Here is a 26,338-nt window from a genome sequence, read left to right as displayed (position 1 = left end):
GCTGCATCCGTGACCTCTTTGAGAAGAGCTTGTTCAGAGGTGCAGCCGCAGGTTTTGTTGGCAGCCTTGGAAACTTGGGGTCCCTATTCTCACAGCAGGCAGCACATGGGTGGCGCTTACCCCTTACCGTCTAGTGCCCCTCCTTCAGAGAGGAGTTCGATCTCCATGGCCCATTTATACCTTTGTCCCTTTCTGAGCCTGCCAACAAGGAGGGTAATCTGTTTTCGAGGGTAATCTGTTCTGCGATGAGGGCACCTGCGACCTAGAAAATAGAAAGAACAGACTGCACAGCCGCCATGTGGTGAAGACTTTGGCCATGTCTTCACTTGTTGCACCAGAGATCAATATTCTGGTGTTTGATTTAGTGGGTCTAGTTAGGAAAGCCCCGGCCAGCACTAGTTCTCCTCTCAAGGAGTAAGGGAAGCCAACAAGAGTGTTTGCTCCTGTCAGCCTTCCTCTGTGAAGACGGCGCCAAGCTTGGCTTAAGGTAAGCCAACTCCAGCTACCTATTTTACTGGAGTTGCGCACCTTAACCTGACCTTCCAGGTCTAGCGTAGACCTGGCTTTTGGGTCACTACCCCCATGGGCCAGATCCAAACTGAGAGCTTCTAGTCAGTTAAAAGGCTCTGTGTGCCATTCCGAATCCGAGCTGACCAGTCCTGAGGGCTAGCAGTGCTTCAGCTCTCTTCCTGCTTCCTCAGCTGGAGGAGGAGCTCTGCCACACTGGGTGACACTGAGTCCCCGGACCCAGCTGTGTTCTGTTTGGAAAGGGGGTTCCTTGTACTTCCCGAGCTCCGTGTCCCATGGGAGGTCAGTGCCGGCTTCTGTGTCACCAGGGCTTTGGGGCTGTGGGTAAGAAAATGAACAAGCACTTCAGGTAGAGAACAGGCAACGAGCATCGACGGCAGCAGCATCACCTGAGCCATCTCGCCTGCCTCCTCCTATAGCCACAGCATTGTCCCTGCTCTTCCCACCCTCTGATCTCTGACTGCACCCTCCGGGGCACCATCCTTTCCCCAACAAGGCTCCTCATCTCACGAACCCATTAAATCCATCGGGTCTCTGGCTCCCTGCTTCTCAACCTGTGCCTGCTGTTCCACAGCGATCACCGACCCCTTGTTCTCCGTTGGCAAGTGCCTGCAAGAGCAGGGCTCCCATCACTCCATTCTCAGACCTGCTCCCTGGGTCCTGCAGCCCTCTCTCTCTGTGCGCTTGGGACTCTTCTCTTGACACTGTCGTGGTTTGCGGCCCTGGTGCTGGAAGTGTCGCCGAGGCCAAGTTAGGGCTCTGACTCCCTATTCTCCCTGGGCCTGGGAGTGAACAGGACTTGGAGAAGAAAACCCCCAGGCCTGGGCCTTTCTGAGGAACTTGAACTGAATAACAGGTGTGAGCACGGTGGGGAGGTCAGGCCTTCCCAGAGCAATGCAGACCGAATCTGCAAATGTTAACGCCATCTACAGCCCCCTTGACAAATCACTGCTCCACATACTAGCCAGCCTGCCTGGAATGCCGGGGGGGGGGGGGGGCTCATTTTCAGTGGGAGCAGATGGCCACAGGAGTCTCAAGTGTGGATCTGTGAGTGGCGCTGGTCCGTTCCCTGATGACTAACACCACAATTAAATGTTGAAAGGATCCACTGACTGTCACTATGCCCTGTTGCACCTCAGCTTGCATGGCACGTGAGCTCAGGAAGAATTTGCCTTCGACTGACGGAAGCAGGCAGCATCACCGGCGTGTCATTCAGCACCATGGCGAATGTGCACAGACATACGTTCCCACAGTCTGGCTGTTTCTTCGTGTAGCTTGGCCTGGCTGTTTCTTTCCATGCCCTGTCTCCCCCCTCCCCCCCACTTCATTCCCTCTGTCCTCTCCCTCTAAGGTTGTGCACACACAGTTGCACACGTGTTTGTACTTCTCAGATGCAACTCCCATCCCAGATTCTCACTGTGGGGTGGCAGCTCTTTGGAGAACTTACTTGATTCAGACGAGTGGTGGGAGGAGGCAGAGCTCAGTCCGGTGAAGAGACATTTCAGCTCATTTCAGCTTTGTCATGGCGCTGTACCTGGTGACAAAAGACAAGGGAAGGCCGCTTTAATTTCCCTCCCGCCAGACCCTTCCCTGAAACCATCCTCTGACCATGGCCTAGCTGATGAACCACAAGAAGAGTAACCTTGTTATGCCAGCAGCACGCAGTAAGACAGTGTCTTTACAGGTCCCCAGTTTGCTTTGCCATTCTGAGTGTTACCACAGGTCTGCTTAGCTGGGGCAAAGGGTCGTGTTTCTAAAACCAGCCCCTAACAGCTGACTTCACCCCTGACATATATTTGGTGTGCAGGAGCCCGTCTTTGTGCTTTGATGTGTCCAGCTGGTAGTCCGGTGTTTGCACGGGCACTCAGCTTACCGGGCTCGGGACCTCCAGTGAGCAGCTCTATGTGAAGGTAAATCCCACAAGCTGGAATCGTGGAGTCACTGAGGCCAGCGGGCCAGGATTTTACATGCAGTGCATGCCGCTGTGACTTTTTGTGGGCACAGAATTTGCAGGTGCAATGTCAGAGGCCAGTTTTAGGATCTCTGAAAATTTGTCCTGAGGTCTCCCCATGGGGTAGGTCTGTGCCCTGTCCAGCAGGGTGTGATCTGTTGTGTTTTAGCAAGAGGGCTAGACGCTTTGTGTGTCGACTTGACAAGGGAGCAGGAAGTAAAGAGGGGGTGACGTAATCCCTGCCAGCTGCACCGAGTCAGTCCTGCTAACGGTGCTGTCAATGGAAGGGCCAAGGAAGAGGAACGGAAGGACTGCAGGAGAGGAGAGGTGCTGCATCAAAGGCCAGAGGCACAGATGGGCTGAACAAGTTGACTTTATGCCAGATTGTTAATTAGGGAGTGGGGGATGGGCTCAGCTAAAATAACTGACCTGAAGTTTCACTCCAGACTTGATCTGAATCCCCCAGAACCCAGCCAACCCCACAATCCATTCGCCCGGAAGACCCCCAGGGCAATCTCACAGCATCCTTGCTTGTGTCCTCGCTTCATCACTTGATGGGCCTGGATGACCAGATGCTGCGGATTCCCCTTGTCACTGGGATAGGTGACTTCTCAAAGGGACTTCATGGTGCAAACCAGTGTCACCCAGTCAACGCTCTGAGAGGAAACCTGCTCCATCCATCACTCTTGTGAGCCAGTCTTGGACCAGAACCCGGGTCTCAGGCAGGGAGGGACCAAGGCGCTAAGTCAGTGTACTCTGGCCCTTTGGAGGCAGCGTTTCCTGGGGGGAGAGGCTGTCCCTTGTGCTGTGCTTTGTGGGATCTTTGTGCTGGCGCAGCACTTCCTCCCCTTTGCTGGAGCAGAAAGGTGGGATATTTTTAGCAGTGTGGTTCTCGCGAGCAGTAATTGGTTTCTGAGGGTTTTGCTGTGTATTCCTGATCGTACTTCACAGTTTGCTACACAGGAAAATGTGTTCTTTTCCCAGCGCCGCTCCTCTGGTGTCGCTTTAAGTGGGTAACTCCATTGTGGGGTTGGATGGCGTTCATGCAGGCTGCAGGATCAGCACACATCAGGCTTCATTAAAGGCTTTTCTTTCCGGCCTAATAGCAGCCCCTTTTTGCTCCCCCAGAACCCTCTCTGCCAGCGTGCACACGTTCCCTCCCTCCTAATCAGCCTCACAGCAGCTGGGACTAGGAAACCAAATTGCTGGCTCTCAGCTGTCCAGCTAAGCACCTTCTAGTGAGTCCCCTCCAGCTGCTGTAAGAACAGCTGTGCATTCTGCTGTCTGTGGTTACTGCCCTGCCTGCACCTCACGGGTCTACTAGAGAGCGACTGGGCTTGCAGCAGGGCAGGGGCCAGTGAGAAGTGAGGGTACAGAGATTCTCTGTGTCCAGCTGCTTTCTAGGAAGCAGATCTTGGGATCGCTGCAGGTCCATAGACTTGGGTAAATTTCCTTTGTCACGTGGTGCTGGTGAGGGTTGGCTGATTGGCAGCCCTGGGGGCTAGAGGCTCCTGTCCATCCACACAACTGGCTCAGAATGGGCAGGAGTCGGGCAAGCTCGCCCTTCCCCCCCACACCTTGGTGCTCTCATCTGCGCTGACGATAGCGGGCGAGAGGCTCAGTGTCCCTAGGCCATTCCATCCCTGGCGCCTGTGCCAGCGGTGTCTGTGTGCGGCTCTGCCGGTAGATCCTGTAGGATCCAGAGTGCACTGGGGTTTCCACTCATGGAGGTTGGTACGGTATCTGTCACACTTGGTAGCATTTATAGGGCAGTGGGACCTGGCTGACAAACGAGGCCATGTCCCGGCCCCAAGGAGCTTACAACCTGAGGGCCAGATCCCAGGAGGGCTGAGTTGTCCCAACAGAGCAGGGGTTACCCGTCAGCGCCTCTGGGGAACTGCCCTGCCTGCAGACAGGGCTCTGGGAGTTGCAGGGGGAAGGAGGATGAGGGGGACAGCAGTGGGAGCAGGCAATTGCCGTGGTGTGGTCCGGGTGAGGCTCTCCCAGCCCCTTCCTCCTTGTTCCAGGTGCCGGGCTCTGTGCCAGCGGAAGCCAGCCAGGAGGCTTCATTAGCAAAAGTGGTAGGGATGATTCTGCTGCCTGTCCTGAGCCAGCCCCTCCGAGCAAGTCCCCTGAATAATGCAGGCCTGTGGCTGTTTGTCTAGGGCGGAGGGAGGCAGCTTTGCTCTGACTGTGTTTGCATTGGAAATGTCAGCACCTCGCTGTTCTGCTGAAGCAGTGGCTTCCGAGCAGCTACCTCTGTCTGCACTGGCCCCCGAGCCGCCCGCGCCTCCGTTCTGGCTGGGGTGGGCGGTGCATGCAGGTTGCTCTGTCCCGTGGCTCAGCGAGACCCTCGGAAGGGGCTGACGGGCTCCCGGCTGAGTTGTGCCGTGGGCAGAGGACGGGTGCTACAGTGTCCCTGACCAAGGGGCTGTGGGAAGTCATTAGAACAGGCCAGCTGAAGCTGCAGGAGCATCAGCAGCCAGCGCAGCTTATCACACCACATCTGGCGTGAGGCAAGGCAGTGCAGTGGTAGAACAGGGCCAGGTAGTCGGAGCTCCTGGGTTCTGTCTGAGGCTCTGCCCCTACTTGCTGTGTGAATCTGAACAAGTCACGTAGCTTCTCTGTGCCTGCACCCTCTCCCCCCGCAAGGGGCGTGGTGGGGCTCAGCTGGTTAACGTGTGCCAGCAGCTGGAGATAATAGGACAGGAGAGGCTGTGCTGGTAGCAGGGATCTGAGAGCAGGGCTGGCAGAAGTAGCATCCTCAGCATCTCCAAAACAGTGATGGCAAAGAAAAGGGGCCAAAGCCCTGGGCAGGTGCCGTGGAGGAGCTGTGAGGGAGAGCTGCAGGCTGGCATCGGCTGGCTCTTATGGAACAGGAGGGGAGCGATAGCCGTGATCGGAGGGAAGAGATGGCTTGGTCCAAGGAGAGGTGGCGAGGACTGGGCTGGAGGCATGACCGGAGCCCCTACCCTGTCTCTGTCTCCTGTGCCCAGGGAACACTTAGCGGGACTCCTCATACCATGGACTCCCACGAGCACTGGAGTTAAGGCTGAGTGGGTGGGGGACTGGCTGCAGGTCAGTGCATGGGAACCTGTCCTGCCAGAGTGAAAGCTACTAACTCACTGGCTCCCTCCATCCTTCAGGTCATGTGGGAAATGAGCCCAGCCCAGTGCTGGGAGCCAGAGACTCATTGTTTAAATCCCATGGGGGGGGGGGGTCTGCCCTCACAGCTGCAGGGAGTAGGGAGGGAAGGTCTGAACAGCGCAGGTCAGGGCACCTCAGCAAACAGCATGTTGGGGGTTGGGCTGCCCTGCCTGGCAGAGGCTCTCTGTCCTGCCAGCTGCACATGCCCCCTCGTTGAGTTATCAGTGAACACCAGCCCCTGCTCTCGCGCTCTGCCTTCTCCCCTCAATCTTCTGCCCAGGGCCCGGGGAGCTTGGTGACTGTGGAGCTCCAGCAGCCTGCAGCCCTGACCTGGCCTTCGCAATGCTGTCTTTGGCAAAGCTCCTGCCATTGCTCATTGTCCAAACCCTTTCCCAAGTCCCCAGCGACACCTGCAGCCAATGCACTCGCTGGAATGGGAGCAGGCCTGCTAGCCAGCTCCGACTGCCGTAGGCCAGCCTGGCAGCTGAACTGGTTGTCCGACCGAATTGGATATTGTCGCTCGGATGAAAGAGGGCACGGTGGGAACTGAGCAGGGCAAAGCCAGAACGGGGCGGAGGAAACGAGCCTTCGGCTGAGTCTGTCTTTCTGGCTGAATGCCTGTAAAACAGGTAGCCCAGGGCAGGCCTTGCAGCTTTGAACCTGGAGGGCACATGGCCTCTGAGAGTCCCGTATAGCATTCGCCGTCTCTTGATGGTCTCCCAGTGTCAGATATCTGAGAAAGGGTGTGACCCAAACAGGGCAATGGCACCTCCTCCAGCCGTCTGCAGGACTGCCCTGACCAGCCCCTCGCTGGGTCTCACCTAGAAGGACGGCAGCTCTGAGGCACCGTGGGAAGAGATGTTGTGCTACAGGGAGAAGTTGGGGAATCTCCAGGCTCCCACTGTCCTCAAATACCCCCTAGTCCCAGTGTAATGTCAATTGGCCATATTCTTGGTGCTCCACTGAGCTGTCGTCCCGTTCACGGGGGTGACTGGAGCTGCAGCTCAGCATCCCATGGCAGCTGCTAGCAGTGCGAGCAGGCAATGCAGGGCAGGGTGGGAAGAGTGCTGGGGGAAGCAGATCAGCTGTGCATATTGAAGACCTGCTTGCAGGACCCAGTGTTGCCTCGCCATGCAGCGTGGGTCTTTCCAGCCCTCAGCGTGGAAGCCGAGCAAGAGGTGGAAGGTGATGGATGCTCTGAGGCTAAGGAAGGGAGCTCCTGTGTTGGCATCCAAGGCTGCACCTGGTACAACTGCCCCACTGAGGCCGCACGTAGCTGGGGAAGCCCCTTTTCGTACTGGTGTAGCAGGGGCACAGTGGAAAAGGAGAAGAGGCTGAGATTTAAATTGTCAAGACCCAGGGCCGGCTCCTCAGCAGGTGTAAATCAGCATAACCCCGCTGACTTCAGCCAGAGGCCTCCAGAGAGCGTATGGAAGGTGGTGGCCAAACACATGGGGGAGGGGGAAAGGGGCTCGAAGTCCCATGGGGTCAGGGGGAGTTTTTTGGGTGCAGCACCTGTCAGAGTGGGCCCTGAGCCCAGGAGTTGGAACAAGACAAACGAGTGGTGGCACGGATGGAGGGCGTGCGAGGGTCCCTGAAGGAGTAGCACCCAAAGAAAAAGGCTTCGCGTGGCCCCTCCGAACAGCAAGGAGTGCATGTGAACTTCTCTTACGAGCCCTTCGCCCCAGCAGGAAACCCAGAGGAGATCCTCATTCAAGAGATTGTGAATTTCGTGCATTGGCAGCCTGGAAACTGAAGTCCTTGCTCCAAACAGGTGAAACTCCCAAGCTTCCCCCATGTACTGCTTCCTACCAAGGCACCTCAACCCTGACCCTGAGAGAAGAGGACTGTCTCCATGGCCCATTCAGTCTTCAGCCTTTGGTGGATGTAAGGAAGAAGCTGGACAAGTGCCAGTTCTGACGTGGGCCCAATGCCACCAAACCACCATGCACCAGAGGGGAGTGAGCTTCAGTCACTATGGAGCTGGGTCAGATTAACAGCAGTGACCTAGAAGGGGAACAGCGTGGCTGACAGCCATTGCAGGGGCAAGGTGTGGGGGGCAGCTCTGTGCTCCTTGAAGGGATGGGGCCTTGGGCAGAAGGGGTGGGGCTGGGAGCAATCAGCCCAGGGCACTGTCTGGACCACAGTGTGCCCTCCCCAACCATCAGAGCCCCATGGCGCGCACAGTGCCACGCTCCAGCAGTGAACCACAGAGGCCTGGGACTCTGGCTGCTGCTGCTGTGAATCACTGGGCCCCGGAGCTATTACCCCCTTTACCTCTCACTGTTGGCAGGCCTGGGGGAAAGGTCCATGTTCCTTTTGGGAGCCTAGTCTCGCGCCGGCTGATTTAGCGCGGGTGGCTCCATGTGCAATGCTGCAGGTTGTTTTGGATTTTATCCTCGGCCTACCTCTGTTTGGAACATTTGTAGAAGTGCCTGGCCCAATGGCGAGAGGCTCTTCGGCTCAAGCCATCAATGCACTGAGCCATCCAGCCCCCAAACTACACCTGGAGCAAACCTCACCCAAGCAGAGGAAACCTGGAGGCCTGATTCTGCGAGGTACTGAAGGCCCCTGCTTGGTGGACTCTGAGGGCCCGCTCTGCCTTGTAGAAATCCCTCAGCACTCTGCAGGGTCAGGCCCTTCATCCCCAAGGCCTGCTGGCTCCCCAGACAAGAGGCGAGCAGGGGAAGTGGCCCATGTGCATGTTCTTCATGCTGCTCTGGTTTGATTGCCTGAGGGGCTGGCCTCTCCAGGCTTCTTGCAGCTCAGGTGTTCCTTTCCCAGCCCTTTCCACTTTGCAAGAGCAGCAGATATCATGGCCCTGCCCGGCTGCTCTCACGGCCCCCATCTGTTTGCAGCTCCCATCGGCTTTTGATTTTTATCTCCCTCGGCAATAATGTTAATAAGTGCTTTAAAATCTCTTGGCACCTGATGTTCCAAAGCCTCTGGGCAACTTAACAAAAACACACACAACAAAATTGCTGTGCAGGGCAAGGTGCCATGGCAGCATATTGCCAGAGTATGGCTCAGCTCTGCTCCGGCTCCCTCTCCCGCTGCTGGGGTCCTTTCACATAGACACATCTCCCTACAGGAGAGGCACAGTGGAGGGCCCTCTCTTGAATTGCTGGGGCCAGCCCCATTGAGCCCTGGTGTAACTTCAGAACTTTGCCTATTCATTCAGGACCATGTAGCCAATGGACCCTCTTCAGGCTTGGCTGTCTCTCTAGCCATAGGAAGTTTAGGGTGCCTTTGCTTTCTAGCTCTTCTCTCCAGTCCCCTTTCTGCAGCCTGTGTCCACAACATCTTGAAGGCCACACAACTGGCAAGCCATGGCGATGCTGTTCTCCTCGCCCTTTGTCATCTGCAGGAGGATGGTGCCACCAACAAGGTGGTGCCTGCCAGAGCCCTTTGAAGCCATTGGGGGGTGGTCAGTGGACAGCATGCTGAGGGCAGTCTCACAGGAGGGGATCAGATTCAGTTTCACTCCCGCCAGGTGGGACAGGGTAGAACTTGGCTGACGGTCTCCTGGAGACAAACTCTCAGGAATATATATTGCAACATGCAACTTCATGCATCTGACGAAAGCTTATCCCCAAATAAATGTGCTAGTCTTTAAGGTGCCACAGGATTCCTCATAGTTTTTGCTGAAACAGACGAGCACGGTGACCCCCCTGAAGCTTGTTAAGACGCCTGTGGATGCTCAGCTAGCCAGACTGCTGGACCATATCACTTGTGAAACCTCTTCACTCTTGGGTTGTTCCATTTCCATAGCTCTACTGTTTCTAACTGGCTTCCTTACCTGGCTGTGGCTAAACCCACATCCAGGGTGCAAATGCCCTCAAATTTTGGGAGAGCCGGGTGCTACTGTCGTCACGGAGAGGTATGATTTGAAGCAGCCAGAATAACTCCCTGTGCAAGACTGCTCTTGCCTTGTGAGAAAAGCTTGTCATGAAGGCTCGTGGCAGGAGAGAAGGCCTGGAGATGACCCTGCTAAAAATGACTGTGCCACCCAGGTCTGATGAAGCGCTGTTACAGTCGTGAGCGTGGGAGGGGGGATCTTGGTGACAAAGTCTTGAGATGAAGAAATTAAGAGCAAGCAGGGAATTCAAGCAGAACTTCTTTGCTCGAGAGCAGGAAACAGATGGAACAAGTTGTCAAGACAGAACATCAAAGCAAACAGTCCCAGAGGGCTCTAATTCGTGCCCCCTGGTTCAACTCCACTGACGCTGGTGGAATTGTAACAGGGTTGACTGGTGTAAGAGACAGGTGGAAATGCCTGTGGCAGTCGGGCGAGAGAATGGAAGACCAGACCAATGGAGCAGAGCTATGGGGCTGAGATGAGGGTGAAACCTTTGATTGATTTGTGTGATCCTAGCACCCAGTGTCCAAGTCGTGGAGTAGGACTCCACTGTGCGAGGCACTGTACAGACATAGAACACAAAGGCAGCCCCTGCCCCAAAGAAGTCACAATCTAAGCAGCAGACAAGAGACAACAGAAGGATACAGACAGATGGGAGAATGCAGGGAAACGAGAGTTAATATTGGTCAGCATGATGGGTATCAGCTCAGCAGTGGCCAAATCACTGCCAAGTGTTTTGTAGGCAACACAAGGGAGCGTTTTAAAGGGATAATAAGAATATCACTTGGAGTTTACACTAGCGAGGCTAGAAATATGTAAGGGAGATCTCCGCTCACGTGTCAGGAGAGAAGCCATCCACTAACTACCTTATGCTGGGGAGAAGCTTCCTCCACATTACTGTATTATAATTGTCCATCAAGGGGTTTCTTGCATCTTCTTTACATCATTTTGTGCTAATCCCTGTGCAAGATAGGATGCCACATTCACCCCCTGATCGGACCCAGTTGGTCAATTTCTATGTTCCTATAGCAGGTAGTTTCTCTCTTGGGGTATGTCTACACTACCACCCTAGTTTGAACTAGGGTGGTAATGTAGGCAACCGGAGTTGCAAATGAAGCCCGGGATTTGAATTTCCCGGGCTTCATTTGCATAAAGCCGGGCGCCGCCATTTTTAAATGTCTGCTAGTACGGACTCCGTGCCGCGCGGCTACATGCGGCACGGACTAGGTAGTTCGGACTAGGCTTCCTAATCTGAACTACCGTTACTCCTCGAGGAGCCTAGTCCGAACTACCTAGTCCGTGCCGCGTGTAGCCGCGCGGCACAGAGTCCGCACTAGCGGACATTTAAAAATGGCGGCGCCCGGCAAGATGCAAATGAAGCTCGGGAAATTCAAATCCCAGGCTTCATTTGCAACTCCGGTTGCCTACATTACCACCCTAGTTGGAACTAGGGTGGTAGTGTAGACATACCCTTGCTTAGCAGTTCTTTTGAGAGTCCCTATTAGAAACATCCTGATGGAGGGAGACGAGCTGGTTTCCTTGGCTCGCTTCATTCAAAGTGGGCTTTGCTCTCCATGTTTGGTGGGGGCTTTGGAACTGGAAGCCTGCCTGAGTGATCCCGTTATTTGGATATGGAATGTAGGATTTCAGCTGATAAAAGGAAGCAGCTTTATCAGGACAAAGGCTGTGCAATTTTCCTAACGATTGGATCTGGGGTGCTCTGTGATGCAGACAGAATAGCATGCAGGCTTGGCTGAGGCTGAGATGCTCTCTGCGAGATGGTCATGTCCAGGAATGCAGATCTTTAGGGTGGGTTAGGACAGTTTCTCAAGCTTTTCTTTTTTTTTTCAACAAAGTACTCCTTTAAAAAAAAAAAATTATAAGTACCCCCAGTACCTACAGTTTTCAGATACACATTTTTTTTTCTACCATTGCAACACATTTATTTAAACAACTTAATCATAGCCGGGCAGGCGATGAAATTTTTGGGTGTAAAAAGCACAAAAATAATAAAGCACTGTAAAACTTAAAACAAAAATTCAGTTTTCTCCAAATTTCAGTTGTGTTGATGTAACCCCCCCGAATTCTCTTGAATACTCCTAAGGCTACTTGTACCACTGGCTGAGAAACACGAGGTTAAGATGTGTGGGAGTGGACATTTTGATTCACACATCCTGACCTGGTACGAACATGGTGGTGGGAGCAGGACTTACTCCCCCATCTTCTTCCCCAGCATGCTGGGTGAGTAAAGCAGTAGCTTAGCTCAGTGCTAGATATTCACAACCTGAAAGACTCTAGTGAACCTTCCTGCACAGAGTCATTTACCTCTAATCTAATCTGTTCCATTTACTACTGCCAGGCGGTGGGTGAAGGTTTAATCTCCGTGATTTTTTTTTTATTATTGAACAAATGTTTAAAATGCAATAAGAAGAAAATTAAAAAGCGCAGTGCTGCGTTCTCCTGTGTGTGCTGAAAACACAGTGATCCAGACATGGGCCTGCGCTTAGTGGAGGCTCCTTATATCGAAGCTCCCAGACTTGACAGTGAGTTATATAACTACGCTTCATTGATTATATCTGCACTGCACAGGTATCCAAACAACACTCGCTAACCTCCCGGAGTGCACTGGCCTGAGAGTGAAATCTGCCATGCGTTCTCTGGTTACCCTGAAATACTGGTCAGGAATACAGAGGGGATGTGAGGTGTGACCCAGAACATCACAATGCCATGTTCACAATGACCTTTGTGCATCCTTCTCAGTAAGGATGTGGTCAAAATGTTGCTGCTGTGGTGATTCCCTGGCCCCCACAAAACCCTACCGAGGTTTCCACTCATTCATTCCCAACAGATGATCAGGAAGACAATACACCAGGGAAACCAACTGCTTAATGGACCAGCAGAAACCACTTACCTTGAAGGGGGAGGGGTCTTTAAAGTATGCTGAAGTTTCCCCCCATTCTGTTCAGCCTCCAGCCAACGTGGTTGTTTAAGTCTGGAGAGGAGCCGAGAGAGATGCTTATTGTAGGTGGTGACATTGGTACTTTACAGTATCTCCAAACAAGATGATTAATACACAGGGACAGACCGTTGGGGGGTCTCTCATCCAGTCTCCTTCTAATGCTGGGAGTGGCCTGTACTTGATGCTTTAAAGGGGAGGGGAGCTGTGGATCAGCTGGGGGAGGGCATTTTCACCTGGTCCCTGCTGCCCATCAGCTTTCACACTAAAGCAGGAGGTACATCGTGCTTGTACCCTTAGCTCAGTCTGTTGGCGACAGCAACGCTTTCACCTGTCTCTCCTCTGGCTAGACTGCCTCCGTTCTGCCATCCTTGCTGTTAGGCAGCTCTCCTTAGGAGTGGGAGACTGGCCTGCCCACCTAGCTTCCCACAGGCAGGAGGGGGAAGCAGGCCCGTTGGGCAGGGAGGAGGAGAAAGCTTTGCTGGGGGAGTTGGCCCTGAGGACACTGTATGGAGGAGGAAGGGGATAGCTTGCTGTGGCTGGAGAGCTTGCTGTGGGGGTGGATGGAGCTTGGTCTGGAGAAGATAGGAGAGCTTGGAGGAGCTGAGTGTGTATGGGGAGGGCAGAGATTAACCTAGAGAGGGAGAGCTGGGTAGGAGGAGCCAGCTGGGCATGGTGAGGACGGTGTATCTGCAAGGGAGAGCTGGCTGGGGTAAGGCACAAGCTGTATCTGTGTGCATAGGAGCTGGCTGGTGTGGTAGGGAGTCCCCAGGGTCTAGGGGAAGGGAGATCCCTGTCCCAGAGCAGGAAATACAGTCGGGGGCAATGGATGAAGGTGTGGGTGTGTTTGTAATGGAGCCGTTCTCTTTAGCTGCAGTGGTTTTATTGCACATAGCCCAGGGTTGTAGCAGGGGTAATCCAGGCTGTATTTTACTGCTGGCCATTCCATAGCTCTTTATTTGATGGTTCAAAAAACTAGTCAATTTACCCTGGGTAATTTGCTATTGCCTACAAGACTTGGCCAATGTGTGTTGGGCTGCGACCTTCCTGTGTCTCAGGTGATTTCAGTGTTTCCCCTTCACCCTCACACCAAATTGTTCCTCCAACAGGCTCAGGCAGTAGGTACATTTGGTGACTGATTAGAGGTGGCATGGAAGGAATCGCGGCTGAGGATTTCTGGGCTGCTGGCCAGCATTCCCTCTAAAGTGTGCGCGCTTGTGCGGCTGCTCAAGAGAGAGTCAACTACCACCTGACTGGTTAGCAGAGCGCCCTCAGCTAGGTTTTTGTTTCTCCTGGTGGTGCACATTCACACGTGCATTGGTGCACATAGAAAAATGCATTCTGCACGTGGATGGAAAAGATTAAGGGAGCATGGCTTCTGGTAGCCTAGGGGTTGGGCATAGGGAGGTATCCTGTTGAATTGCTTAACCACTTAAATGTACTGTTTAACCGGTTACCTATTAAAGAGGGGACAAGTGGGAAGGCGCCCCCCACTTGCTGCTAGGTTGGAGGGGCCTGCCCCCTCCCTGCCGTAGGCACGGGCTGTCCCAGCCTGGCCAGAGCAGCCCCTGACTGCAGGGCACCCAGGTCCCACAGTGGCTGCGCTGGATGGTTGGAGCAGCCCCTGTGTGCAGTGGACCTCGTGGGGCTGGAGCATGGCAGTTGTGGAGCCGCTCTGGTTAACCAGTGGGGGCTGGAACCGATAAGAATCCCTTGCTAAGGGTGATTTTAACCTGTCACACCCCTAGCTGGGCATGACCCCCCCGTGCTCCTGGCCTCTCTGGAGTGAGTGTCCTTTGTCCTGATTCACCCTGAGGGCAGGGACTGGGGTGGGTCTGGGGGAGAGGCTCCTTATTACCTTCTAACCCAGCCTACACATTGGTTCCAGCCATAGCTAATGTGGCTACTGGTGTGGCTCACTTGATGTGGTTGTTTCAGGGGCTTTCCAGAGCACCCACTGGTGCCAGTCTTCAAACAGGTGTTGGCCAGGAGTGCTCAGTGTGACCCAGGTTGGGGCAAGGGGCAGCCTTTCCTGCTTCTCCCCGGGGGGAGCAGAGTGGGTTCTGTCAGGCCCATCCGTGCCTGTGGGAAGAGAGCAGGTTGTCAGGGGCCTGGAGCTTCTTTGGCCCAGGGCGGGCATGTCAGTGAGCACATGGTTGGGAGAGGGGATGACTCGGGTGTGTGTGAATGCAACAGACTGGGAGTCCCCACAGTGCATGGGAGCTGGCAAGGCGGAGCGGCAGAGGCGTTAGCTTTGATCCCTCTCACCTACAAGGGCAGCTCTGAACTGGAGGCCCTTGCCAAATGGTGAGTGCTCGCTCAACCAGTGTGGTGCAGTCAGCCCCAGCCAGGGCACTGTCCATGCCAGGCTGGGCTGAATTTCAAATGCTGGTGTCTGGCTAGGGTTGGTTACGCTGATCATACGTCCCGATTTTTCCGAGACAGTCCTGAATTTAAATACTCTGTCCTGGTGTCCCCATCAGGTAGTGAAATGTCCTGGAAAGCCCCACCGGACATTTCACCACTTGATGGGGACACTGGCTTGCAGGAAGAAGCAACCAAGAAATGGCTCCCTGCACTGCCATTGCTCCTTGCACAGCCCAGAAGCCTCCTCACCCCCCAGCAGCAGGGTGCATAGGCAGCTCGATTGGAGCTTTGCTGGCGGACAGCTGGGCCAGCTTCTGGTGGCGTGCAGCTCCTCCCTCCCCCCATGGGACTGTCTCTGCTGTGCAGGGTCCTGGTGCAGTGGCACAGCCTCCTCCAAGCCACTTTCTAGTACAGCGGCTGCTGCTGCCACTGCCAGGGGGCCAGGCAGGTCCAAGGCAAAACCTGGCAGAGCCACTTCTGGACCTTTGCACCTTGGAGACCCAGCAGGAGCGACAGGGTGGGGCGTGCTTGGACTCCGCAGGTGCTGGGACTGCAGCAGTGTTCGCCCATGGTGCTATTTTTAGTACCGCAGTCCTGGTCCCTGCGAGCGGCCCTGGCTCCGGTTGGAATCAAGCAGAAGCTGCACAAGGCAAGTTCAGCTGGGGCAGTCTCACCAGAACAGGCCTCATGTAACTGCCGCTTGACTCCAGCTGGAGCCAGGACGCCCATGGGGACCAGGACTGCGGTACTAAAAATAGCAGGGCAGGCGACCTCTGTTCCAGTCCTAGCATGCAGTCCTGCCTTGGGAGCAGCTGGGGCGAGGACTGCGATACTAAAAATAGCACCGCAACCCCCCGCTCCAACCCCCACAAATTGCTTTCCACATTAAAGGCAGGAGAACTAAGGAGAAAGTGGGGGTGAGGAGAGAAAGGGCCTTGTGCTGGGGGGGGGAGGCAGGGCAGGAGACAAATGGGAAGGCACCAAAGGGCAAGGTGGAGGAGAGACAAATGCCAGGGGAACAAGAGGAGACAATGAGGAAAAGAGCAGGAGTGGGGAAGGGATCAGTGGGAGTGGGAGAAGGGAGGGGTCAGGGTGATTATGGGCAAGAGGGAAAAAGAGGAGAAGGGAGCAGTGAGTGCTGGGAGAAGAGAGGTGGGCATGAGAAGGCTGGGGATGGTACAGGGGCATGAAGGGAACTGGAGAAGAGGATAGGGTGGGAGTGGGCACCAGGGAGAAGGAGGGCAGGGGCAGTGAGGGAAGGAGGAGGAACCAGGAAGGTGCAGGAGCCAGGGGATTGTGGGGGTGAAGCAGAAGGGCAGACTCATGGAGGGGAGGGATGGATGGCAGAGGAGAGAGGCAGGGCAGGTGGTAGAGGGAGGTATTAGGAGAGGGGATGAGGAGGGGTAGCTCACATGATCAGAGTAGGGCTAGAGGAGGAGTGGGCACAGGGGGGATGAGAAGGGCTGGTGCAGGAGAGGGGGGCAGGTCCCCAAAGGTCTGAGGGGAGTGAGAAGGGCAGGAGCCAGGACCGCAGAGGAGAGTGAGGGGTAGGGGCAGCAGCAGGCACCAGGGGAGCAGATGGGGCGAGGGGAGGGTGGGAGACATGGCAGCAGAGGGAAAAGGGAGAGGTTTAGAAGATATTTATTAGTAACTTGGGTGCCACAGTGGCACATCCAAACAAGCCACATGAACTCAATACTGGTGCATACGTTAAAATTCACTCTGTTCATGGGAGGAAAGTCTTAGAGGGAACACTTCTCCCAGCCTCTCCCCTGAGTTAATGCAATGCAAGTTGGGTTAATGCGATTGCAGGATAGTTTCATGGAGGTCCTGTGGGGGCCAAACCCATCCCTATTGGTCAGAGGACGGTGGGAGGAGTTCTTAGAGGGGTTACACGACACCTTTTACTTCTGGTCATGTGTCTATCTTGACCCCGGGAGTTAATACCTCCAGGAGCTGGACTTCTTGTGGCAGGGGGCGTGGCTAATGTGTCCCTAATTTTGGTTCAGAAAATATGGTCACCATATGTATGGTGCAACCATGTCGCTTTGTCCTTGAGGGTAACTAAGGGCTCTGGCAAAACTCTGACTCCATCTCTCTAGGAAGAGCTTGGCCTCCAGGAGGCAGCCAGAATGCTGGGTCATGGGAATGGGGTGCTTGTGAGGATGGGAAGACGTGCGAGAACTCTTTGTCGCCTCCCATCCCAAATGTGAGCAGGCCCCTGGTGTCAGGGCACCGCTCCCCGGAGGACAGCAACAGATTCATTTGTCAGGTTGACACAATCTAGGGCTGAGGGCCAGATCCCCAACTGGTACAAAATGGCCGAGCTCTGACTTCAGGGATGGTCTAGACAGTATTTGGTCCTGCCAGGAGGGCAGGGGACTGGACTTGATGACCTCTCGAGGTCCCTTCCAGTCCTAGTGTTCTATGATTCTATGATTCAGTGACTCCATTGTCAAGTGGCAGTGAAGGCTGAGGACACTCAGTCCTGTGCAGAAGGGGCCCTACACACTGAATCCCAAGCTACTGCAACTCAAGATGGAAAAAGCCATTTGTGTCATGGAGTCCATCCTCCCATATTGATGGCTCCTGCACTTTCCAGCTCTCCAAGCTTGTCCTAGGCCTGACTTTCCTAACTCATTCTGCTCAGGGCACTGCACTGCCTACCGGGAACAATCACTCACTAGGCAGAAAGCTGCTTGACTGTTTTCATAAACTTGGAGTGTTGCAGAGCTGCCTATTTTTAATCCTCACCTCAACTCCTTCCACTCATCAGCATTTCCCTCTTGCAGCTGCAGCCGATACCGAAGCCCTGCTTGTACACGGGGTCACTGACCTTCCTCTCCGCCGGGCCAGCCTTATTATTAAAAACTCTGGTCAAGTGGCTGTCCTGGGCATGGCCAAACTGAACGCCTCCGTGTCTGGACAGCTTCTCCCTGCGCCAGGGCTCAAAGGCTAAAGGCTCCGCTTTGTAGGCTGGCTAATGAGAGCTGCCTTGGCCTCCCGGGCTTTCCTGTATTACCACTGCTTTCCCCTCCTGCCATCTGTGAGCCTTTATTTTCAACCCTGCACAGGTTTCCCCGGGAGCCAAAGTGACTCAGAGATGCTGCTCTCGCTTGCCTGCTGCTTTCCCAGGCATGTTTTAACCTCTGATCAGTCCAGGAAGAGGGTTTTGTGTATGTCCATCCAGAATACCTCTGGCAAGCTCCCTTCCCGGCAAACAGAGAACGGAGAGACTAGAGCGCTGCTGCGCCTGCTGCTGTCCTCTCTTCAGTAACAGTATCTTGCACTGCTAGAGCACCTCTCCTGCCGAAGCATTTTACAAACGGTATCAAGGGATTTCTTCGCTCACTGCTGAAATCTGTCTGCTTCCTTAATGGAGGGGGTGTGACAGCTGGTTAGCACAGCTGTACGCTGCAGATCAACATGAACCACTTCAGCCTTTGCTGAAGTGCAGCCACCTCTGCAGTGGAACCTTTATATGCACACCTTTCTTTGCAGAATGCCATGGTATCCAATTGAGTGTATGGGGTGGGATGTCATTACCCCACTGGAATCTGATATGGGCTAGCAAGCCTGCGCTTGAGAGAAACCCTGTGGGATTTGTACTGACGGCAAGTCGTCAGGGCCTTGGTTTTATGTCTGACATGAAGGCTGGCACCTCTGGCCGCACAGTGCCTCCTTAGCGCCGTGCTGAGCCTCCGCTTCTGTGCCCATCCACAAGAAAGAACATCGCTTATGGAATTAGCACTGCCACTTTTTAAAGCCACTGGGAGATCTCCAACTAAGGGCTGACAAGGCCCCACCCTGCTTTGCACAATTGCTGACCTTAGGCCACAGCTCTCTGACCTGCTTGGCTAACTCCTAGATAATCCAGCTTCCTAACTGCATGATAGTGGGAACCATCTTTAAGAATGCATATTGACATTAAAAACCTTATGTACCTATTAAATGAACTCATTAAATTTAATAGGATGGTTATTGCACGTTAAATAAATACCAACTAATTATGAAAAACATATTTGCCAAGGTTTAACTATGGAATAGATGCATCAATTACATGGTTATTGAACCTCAAAAACTATACACTTTTAATAATAGTGACATTTAAATAACATACATTAACCGTCTTATTAAATGTTGATTCTGTTCATATTTGAGGACTTGAATTTAGAGCATTTACCCTCTCCAGTGTGCCTTGAACTGACTGTACATGCATCATTAATTATCTTCTCACTCATCATTTTATAAACTTTCTTTTTTTAAAACACAAAGAAGCAACTCATAGGCTGAACTGGCTTAAAAACAATCCAGTTCTCCCATTTTGAGAAGGCACCAGTCTAGGTATGTATGGAAAGATGGAACAGCTGGGGCTGATTCTCCATTGGCCTGCTGCTTGGGTACTTACACCAGTGCAAAGGGAGTCAAAATGTTAGTTTAAAATGATCTCTCTGTTTCTGCAAAATCAGTTATGTTTGCAAGGAGCATCCAGCAAACTGGTGATGGGAAAGAAGCCGAGGTTAGTTAAGGGTCCAGGACTGGATGTCAGGATGATTTAGGTTAATTTCTGTCTCCGCAAGTCTTGCTGTATGACCTTGGGGAGGTGGGATTCTTTAAGTTGTAAAGCACCTCAAAGTCCTTGCATGGGAATTGCTAGGGAGGCAGGTGGGGTTCAGATCCCATTTCTTAAGATTTCATTAAGACCACTGGTAGCATACTGTAAAGTCCTCTACTGCCTCCCAAGCAGTGCACACCAAGCTTCCTCTCCAATGGTTCAAACCCCCTCTACCATCTCCTCTCCCGCAATTCATCATGCACACCAGCTCTCACAATCATGCCCCGTGCAATCTGGCTTGGACTATATTATCTGCACTCTGTCAACTGCTCAAGAGCACAGACTTCTTAATTGTTTGGCACAGGCCTCATCGTATGATGCCACGTACGCTTCTGGCTCTATATAAATGATCATGTTAATCTATTGCAAGAAGCAAAACATAGGGCTCTCTTAGGATATGGAGCAGAGACTCATTTCTATTAATGGCCATCGTCTGCTTGAGGGAGGATGTTGAATGCCAGAAGATTCACTTGTTGGTTTCCTTAGTGTGTTCAGATAGGCAATATCTTCTTGGTTCTGGCCTTTCCTTGAGTTACTCTGAGCCCTGCTACAGGGTGAAGGACCCTTCAGTGTGGTGCTCTGCTCTGCTGTGCAAATGAGAAGGCCTGAGATGGAGAAGGGAAAAGAGCCCTTCATTGCTGGTCATTAGAAATCGCCCATGCTCAGGAGTTTGGTGCTGGGATTACATTGTTCTTAGTAAGTGCAATTTGACAGGGGTGAGTCCTACCTACTGAGACCTATTGTCCTCAAGGGCCTTGTTCAGGGCTTCTTTCTAACCTTGCTTACCAGTTTACCCCCTTGACCTGGCTGTGCAATTGCATATGGGTCAAGGTTGAGACTTTCAAGTGGGATGAGTGTTTCGGGGTGTGTTGATTTTCAGGTGCCCAACCTGGGACACTTTTAAAGGGCTTGGTTTGCAGAAAGGGCAAAGTGCAAAAACTGGTCAATTTGGGCTGAATATTTTCACCTGCTTTTGATGGAAGCAGTGGGTCCAAATTTTCATTAAATCTTCACAAACGTTCTGTCCTGTCTTTCCACTGGCTGTGCTGAGCACGTGTCCTCTTCATGTCAGGCAACTGCACGGGAGTCAGGCTAATCACTAATCCCTTAGTCGCTAATCGCTATTGAAAATCTTGCCTGGGGGCAGTATTCCCTCTAATCTTTTCCAGCCATGTGCAGATTTTTTCCATCCATGTGTGAAATAATTTTTATGTGCACTGGGGCATGTGCTGAATGTGCACCACTAGGGGCAACAAAGCCTAGCTGTGGACATGCCACTGATCAGTTGGGCGGCATTTGAATCTCTTCTGAGCAGCTGTACAAGCGCCCAGCTGCAGGGAACCTATCTGCGTATGGGTTTCCATTTTGCTAGAGCATAAGAAATTGATGCTTTGATTGTGGCAGGTGATTGGGGAACACTCAGAGAGGGGCAGCATCATGGGGCATGTGCCTGGTAACCGTAGTTGGGGAGGCAAAGCAGGGTGTAGGCTAAACAGGGGGCATCAGGTAACACAAGCAAGGGGCTTGCAGACCTGCTTCTGCTGAATGGATGTATTGATGCCGTACAGATTGGGATATAAGTTAGAAACCATTCTCCTGGAATCAATGAAAGGGCCTGCTGGTAACATCAACCCCTCTTGTAGTTAAGGTTTCTCCTCTCCTGGGCCTCTCCCCATTCTTCTCATACACCCCCATCCTTCCCTCTTAGCTCTTAGTCTCCTCATCCACCTAGAAAAGGCCAGCTCTGTGCTGGAACGCAGAATCCCGAGCACAAGCAGACAGTTCTGCTTAGCTTTCTGGGAAACAGACCTGCCCTGGATGCCATGCAAACCAGCCATCATTTACATTGTCAGAGAGCCAAGATGTATCATCTCCTGGACCCACTAGTTAATGTTTCCTGCATCCGCACTAAGGTAGATAATCTGTATTTGGGAGGTCTCAGTGGATGGCAGTATACATAGAAGCACTTAATTAATAATGGAAAAGTTAAGTCACTGGGGCTGGTAGTGGAGGGGCTTTCAGCTTTTCTGTGCTCCTCCCTGTATCAATCCCACAGAGCCTGTGATGGCAAAGATAGAAAGAAGAGTGAGACTCACCCATTTGGAATTAGAGGGGCAGAAACTCAGGGTAAGCTCTGGGAGACAGGTGCACAAAAAAAAAATTAGTTTGGAGTGGCTTGAAGTAAATACTGAGGCAGGAACCTCCTGAGCTCCTGTCCAAACTTTGACACAGAGTCCGTCCATGGCTCAGATAAGTCACTTAATCATTCTGTGCCTCAGTTTCCCAGCCTGCAAAATGGGAATAATATTGACCAACTTCACAGGTGCCTTGGGACTATTCAGGAGAGGGCTACGTCCTGCTCTGATTCATCCTGGTAGAAATCCACTGAGGCAGGCACTGCACATTTTTATTGGGGTAACAATGTGTGGAAACTGGCCCACTGAAGGCAAAATGCTTTGACCAAATAAATTGTGATAGAAACCAAAGTGGGTTCAAGCTGCAAAATTCAGACTTGGAGTTGGAACTGGAACAACTCAAAGGGGCGGGATTGGATCCAGTCTGATTCTGACCTATATGTAATGGGGATGCTGATTTTCAAAGACTAACCAGAAAGGGACTGTCAGACCAAGATGATCTCCCAAGTAACCTATACCCTCCATGCCCGTTTTCGTCATGTACCATTTTGTTTCCCAGCCATCAAAGATCTTCTGTATGCTGCTCAGGGCACTCACTCTTCTCCCTCCCACCTCCCCCAGCCTCTCCTACCCAGTGATCCTGCAGTGACATCATAATGCTGTATTTACAACATCACAGCCATTCATGTGGCACCGTGCGGTGCTGTTGTAAGGGCAGGACAAGGTCTTTGTTGCAGACTCCTCTGGCACTGGTTGAAGCACAAGTCCCTTTGATGACAAGCTGTGGGAGCACCGAATATTCAGCTGGGTTGTCCTTGCTGCTGTGCTTTTTAAATCCTGACACCAGACGTGCTTGATGGCGCTTTTCTAACAATGGAAGTGGCAGGAGCCAGCGTTTCTCTACAGTCCTTATCCAGGAAGCTACATGTCCTAGGGCGCACAGTGATGGCCAGCAATGTATGGGAATAATCTACACTCAGCCACAGAACCTAGCTCTGCCTTACCTGCCCTTCACACCTGTCAGGCCCATGACTGCTAGAGAGGAAGCTGGGCCAGCGTTAGCAGTGAGCAGTTGTGTGGATAGGCTTAAAAACTGCCACATCCACCCCCGTCATCCCCTCCCTCCTAGGAAAGGATTGGTAAAGCCTCTGTGGCCAGTCACCCTGATGCTGCAGGAATTGCCTGTGTATATGCTGCTCAGGACCCTTATCAGCTGACGACTTGTGCCTCTGACATGTGACAGCAGGCGACTTCTGGACGGTATGTTTTAACACGTAACTGTGGCTTAGCTGTTGTGAAGCATCACCTAGTAAGGAAGCAGGGATCAGGGAGGGGGAGAAATAATGGTGGTGTAATGAATTTGTAAATTACAGCCGACTTCTATAATTAAACATTCTGTCCACACACTAGCACAGAATAAACTTGTCATCAGTATGACTCTGCTGAGCAGTACAGCCAGGCAATGGGGCTGATGCTTGTGCTTGAAGTCTGATCTAGAGAGAAAATTTTGGCTTATGGTTCCTGTAGAAGAGAGAGATATGCAGCTCACACAGAGGTGTGTGTACCTGCATAGAAACTGGAGCAACATGTAGCGGGGGCTAGAAGAGTCTGTAACACCCCCTGAAGTTTGAACTTCAGGTCTTCTTAAAGCATATGCCCTAGCTCCAGAGGCAGCTCTTAGTTGTACCAGAGCTTGTGCTGTTCCCAGCTTTGCCTTTGGGACAGGGGGTATGTCTACACTACCCTCCTAGTTCGAACTAGGAGGGTAATGTAGGCATACCGCACTTGCAAATGAAGCCCGGGATTTGAATTTCCCGGGCTTTATTTGCATAAGCGGGGAGCCGCCATTTTTAAAACCCCGCTGGTTCAAACCCCGTGCAGCGCGGCTAGTTCGAACTAGCGGGGTAGTGTAGACATACCCAGGGAGTTTGTTTATAAACAGAAGGAGGCAGGTGATTAAGATAAGAAAGGGCTGGTCATTCAAGTAATTGAAGGATCCTTAGAGGATCCTGAAAACATTGCCAGGTACTACACCTAAAAGATAGGGAAAAAGAGGAGGAATAAATACTGGTGTTCTCTAGGGGTCTGCATTGGGACCAGTGCTATTCTTATAACTGGTCTTGAAAAGGGGGTAAACAGTGGGGTGGCAAAATATGAAGTTGATACAAAGTTACTCAAACAAATTAACTCCAAAGCTGACTGCAAAGAGTTACAAAGGGATCTCACCAAACTGGGTGACTGGGCAACATAATGACAGATGGAAAAGAATGTTGATAGATGCAAAGTAATGCAGATAGAAAAATATAAATGTAACTATACATACAAAACGATGGGGGTCTAAATTAGTTGTTACCACTCAAGAAGGTGTTCTTGGACTCATTTGTGGAAAGTTCCCTGAAAACATCTGCTCGATGTGGAGTGTCAATCTAAAAAGCTAACAGAATATTGGGGCGCATTAAGAAAGGAGTAGATAAGACAGAAAATATCATTTGACCTCTATATAAAGACATGGCATGCCCACATCTTGAACACTGCATGGATATCTGGTTGCCCCCACCTAAAAAAGATGTATTAGATTTAGAAAAGTTACAGAGAAGGGCAAAATAAATGATTGGGGTAAGGAACAGCATCCATATGAGTAGAGATTAAAAAGACTGGGACTTTTCAGTTTGGAAAAGAAATGACTAAAGAGTGGTGGGAAATGTTAAAAGTCTAGAAAACCATGAATGATGAATAAGGAAATGGCATTTACTCAGGGGTGGCCCTAGACTAGCTGCCAGCAACTGGCGCCCTAGGCAAACCATGCAATCGGCGCCCCCACCTCCAAACCCCTCAACGATATTGCGCCACCATTTGGCGCCCCATTTAACTTGGCACTTTAGGCGACCGCCTAGTTCGCCTATATGGACGGGCCGCCCCTGCATTTACTCCTTCACTGCCATAACACAAGAAGGTCACTCAATGAAATTTATAGGCAGCAGGTTTAAAACAAAAGAAATTATTTCTTCACAGTCAATCTGTGGAACTCTTTGTGGGATGGTGGAAAGCCCCAAACTATAACATGGTTTCAATAAGAATGAAATAAGTTCAAGGAAGATCAGTCCATCAATGGCTACTAGCCAGGACGGAAGGTATGGTGTCCCTAGCCCATTTGCCAGAAGCTAGGAATGGGTGACAGAGGCTAGATCCTTTGATGTTTTCCTCTTCTGTTCATTCCTTGTGAAGCACCTGGCATTGGCCACTGTTGGCAGACAGGATACTGAGCTAGATGAGCCATTGGTCTCACCCAGTATGGCCATTCTGATATTCTTCTATAGAACCCAAATGCAAGCCAGTAGACCCCCTCCCAGAGCTGATATAGAGCCCAAGAGTCTGAACAGTCTCTCTGCCCCCCTCTCCTGCAGAGTTAGTAACAAAGTAAGACTAGACATTAACATTTTAAGCCTAACCAGTGTCCCTTAAGTGACTTGCCACAAGATGTCAGAACATGTTAGTATTAGAACGGAGTGGGTCCAATGTTTATGTAGTGTTCTTTCTTTCGTATAGGAATTAGATTCAGTGCTCCTGCCAGCTAACTGCTAAGTTGTCTGCCAAAAAAACTAGAGTTTTCAAGTGCCTTGGTAGCTCCTGCAAAGAGGTGATGTGTGTGTAGGAGGGTGGACCATGTCAGTCCTCCCATCCCCTCCCCTCCTCCTGATTTGCTGCTTGACAAGCACTGAGCATGCTCAGTAACATTGCTGAAACTGCCGTCCTTAGTCTGCCCCCTGTGCCCTCACTCTGTCCCCTGTATTGCAGCATGCACAGGTTGTGCTCCCAGTCAAAATCTGAAGAGTCGCCCCTGCATTGAAGGCTTGTGCTGAGGCTCTGAAAGAGTGTGGCTCTTGTAACTATCTGATCTCTCTCTACCCATTGCAGTAGCTAGGTGCCTAGCGCTGGCGTTTGAAACTCGGATATGTCCCTGGTTGGGGGCATGTTCTCTGCTCGTCCTCAGGAGAATTGCAGGCTTGAGGGAAATCTAAAGCTGGCGTGATTCACACCTTCTCTGGCCCCTAGACTTAGATCTACACCACAAAGACAAACCTGTAGCTGGCCCATGTCAGCTGACTCAGACTTGTGGGGTTTGGGCTACAGGGCTGTTTCATTGCAGTTTAAACTCCCGCCCACCTCGCAGGGCCTTAGAGCTCACGCTCCAGCCCAAGCCCACAAGTCTACACAGTATGAAACAGTCCTGCAAGCCCCAGTCAGCTGGCACAGGCCTGCTGCATGTGTCTAGTTCACTGGTCACCAACCAGTAGTTCAGGATCTACTGGTAGATCCTGGAGCCTCTGACACGTGTTCTGGACTGGTTTGGCTGGGAGGCCACTTCTGCTGTCTATCCCCACACTGTGGTGCTTCTCCTACCCGCTGCCTTGGAGCTGCCCCCGAGGAAACTCCTACTGGATGTGCAGGGTTGGGGAGGCAGAGGATGGAGATGCTGATTTCAGGGTGTCCCCCTCTCTTCACCCCCGTACTCCATCTTCACAGAGAGCGGAGACAACAGGACTCAGGATAGAGGGAGCTTGCTGGCAGCGACACCTATTTCTGAGTGTGCTCAGCATACTTCAAGAGTCCGACTGAGTCACTTGATTGGAATCAACATAAACAAGCACTCGAAGGAAAAAAAATGGTTACTCACCGACTCGTAACTGTTATTCTTCGAGCTGTGTTCTCCACATCCATTCCATTACTCACCTCCCTCTCTAGAGTAGTCGGCAAGAAGGAAATGGGGGTGGGTGAGTCG

General features: G+C 52.2%; 1 protein-coding gene and 1 long non-coding RNA gene across 3 annotated transcripts in view; one reads left to right on the top strand and one right to left on the bottom strand.

Annotated features, from left to right (window-relative positions):
- PLXNA1 (plexin A1) overlaps nucleotides 1-26,338 on the top strand; it is a 356,246-nt gene that overhangs the window by 10,946 nt on the left and 318,962 nt on the right. The window lies entirely within an intron of this gene.
- LOC112545318 (uncharacterized) lies at nucleotides 707-22,169 on the bottom strand. The gene is made up of 3 exons (XR_003088783.2): nucleotides 22,103-22,169; nucleotides 1,976-2,062; nucleotides 707-846 (listed from the first exon to the last, which is right to left on the bottom strand). It is a non-coding gene; the product is annotated as an uncharacterized LOC112545318 (long non-coding RNA).

Source organism: Pelodiscus sinensis, chromosome 11 (assembly GCF_049634645.1).
Source record: "Pelodiscus sinensis isolate JC-2024 chromosome 11, ASM4963464v1, whole genome shotgun sequence".
Classification (NCBI taxonomy): Eukaryota; Metazoa; Chordata; order Testudines; family Trionychidae; genus Pelodiscus; species Pelodiscus sinensis.
Note: the sequence above shows the minus strand (reverse complement) of the source record. Positions and strands in the feature narration are given on the sequence as shown.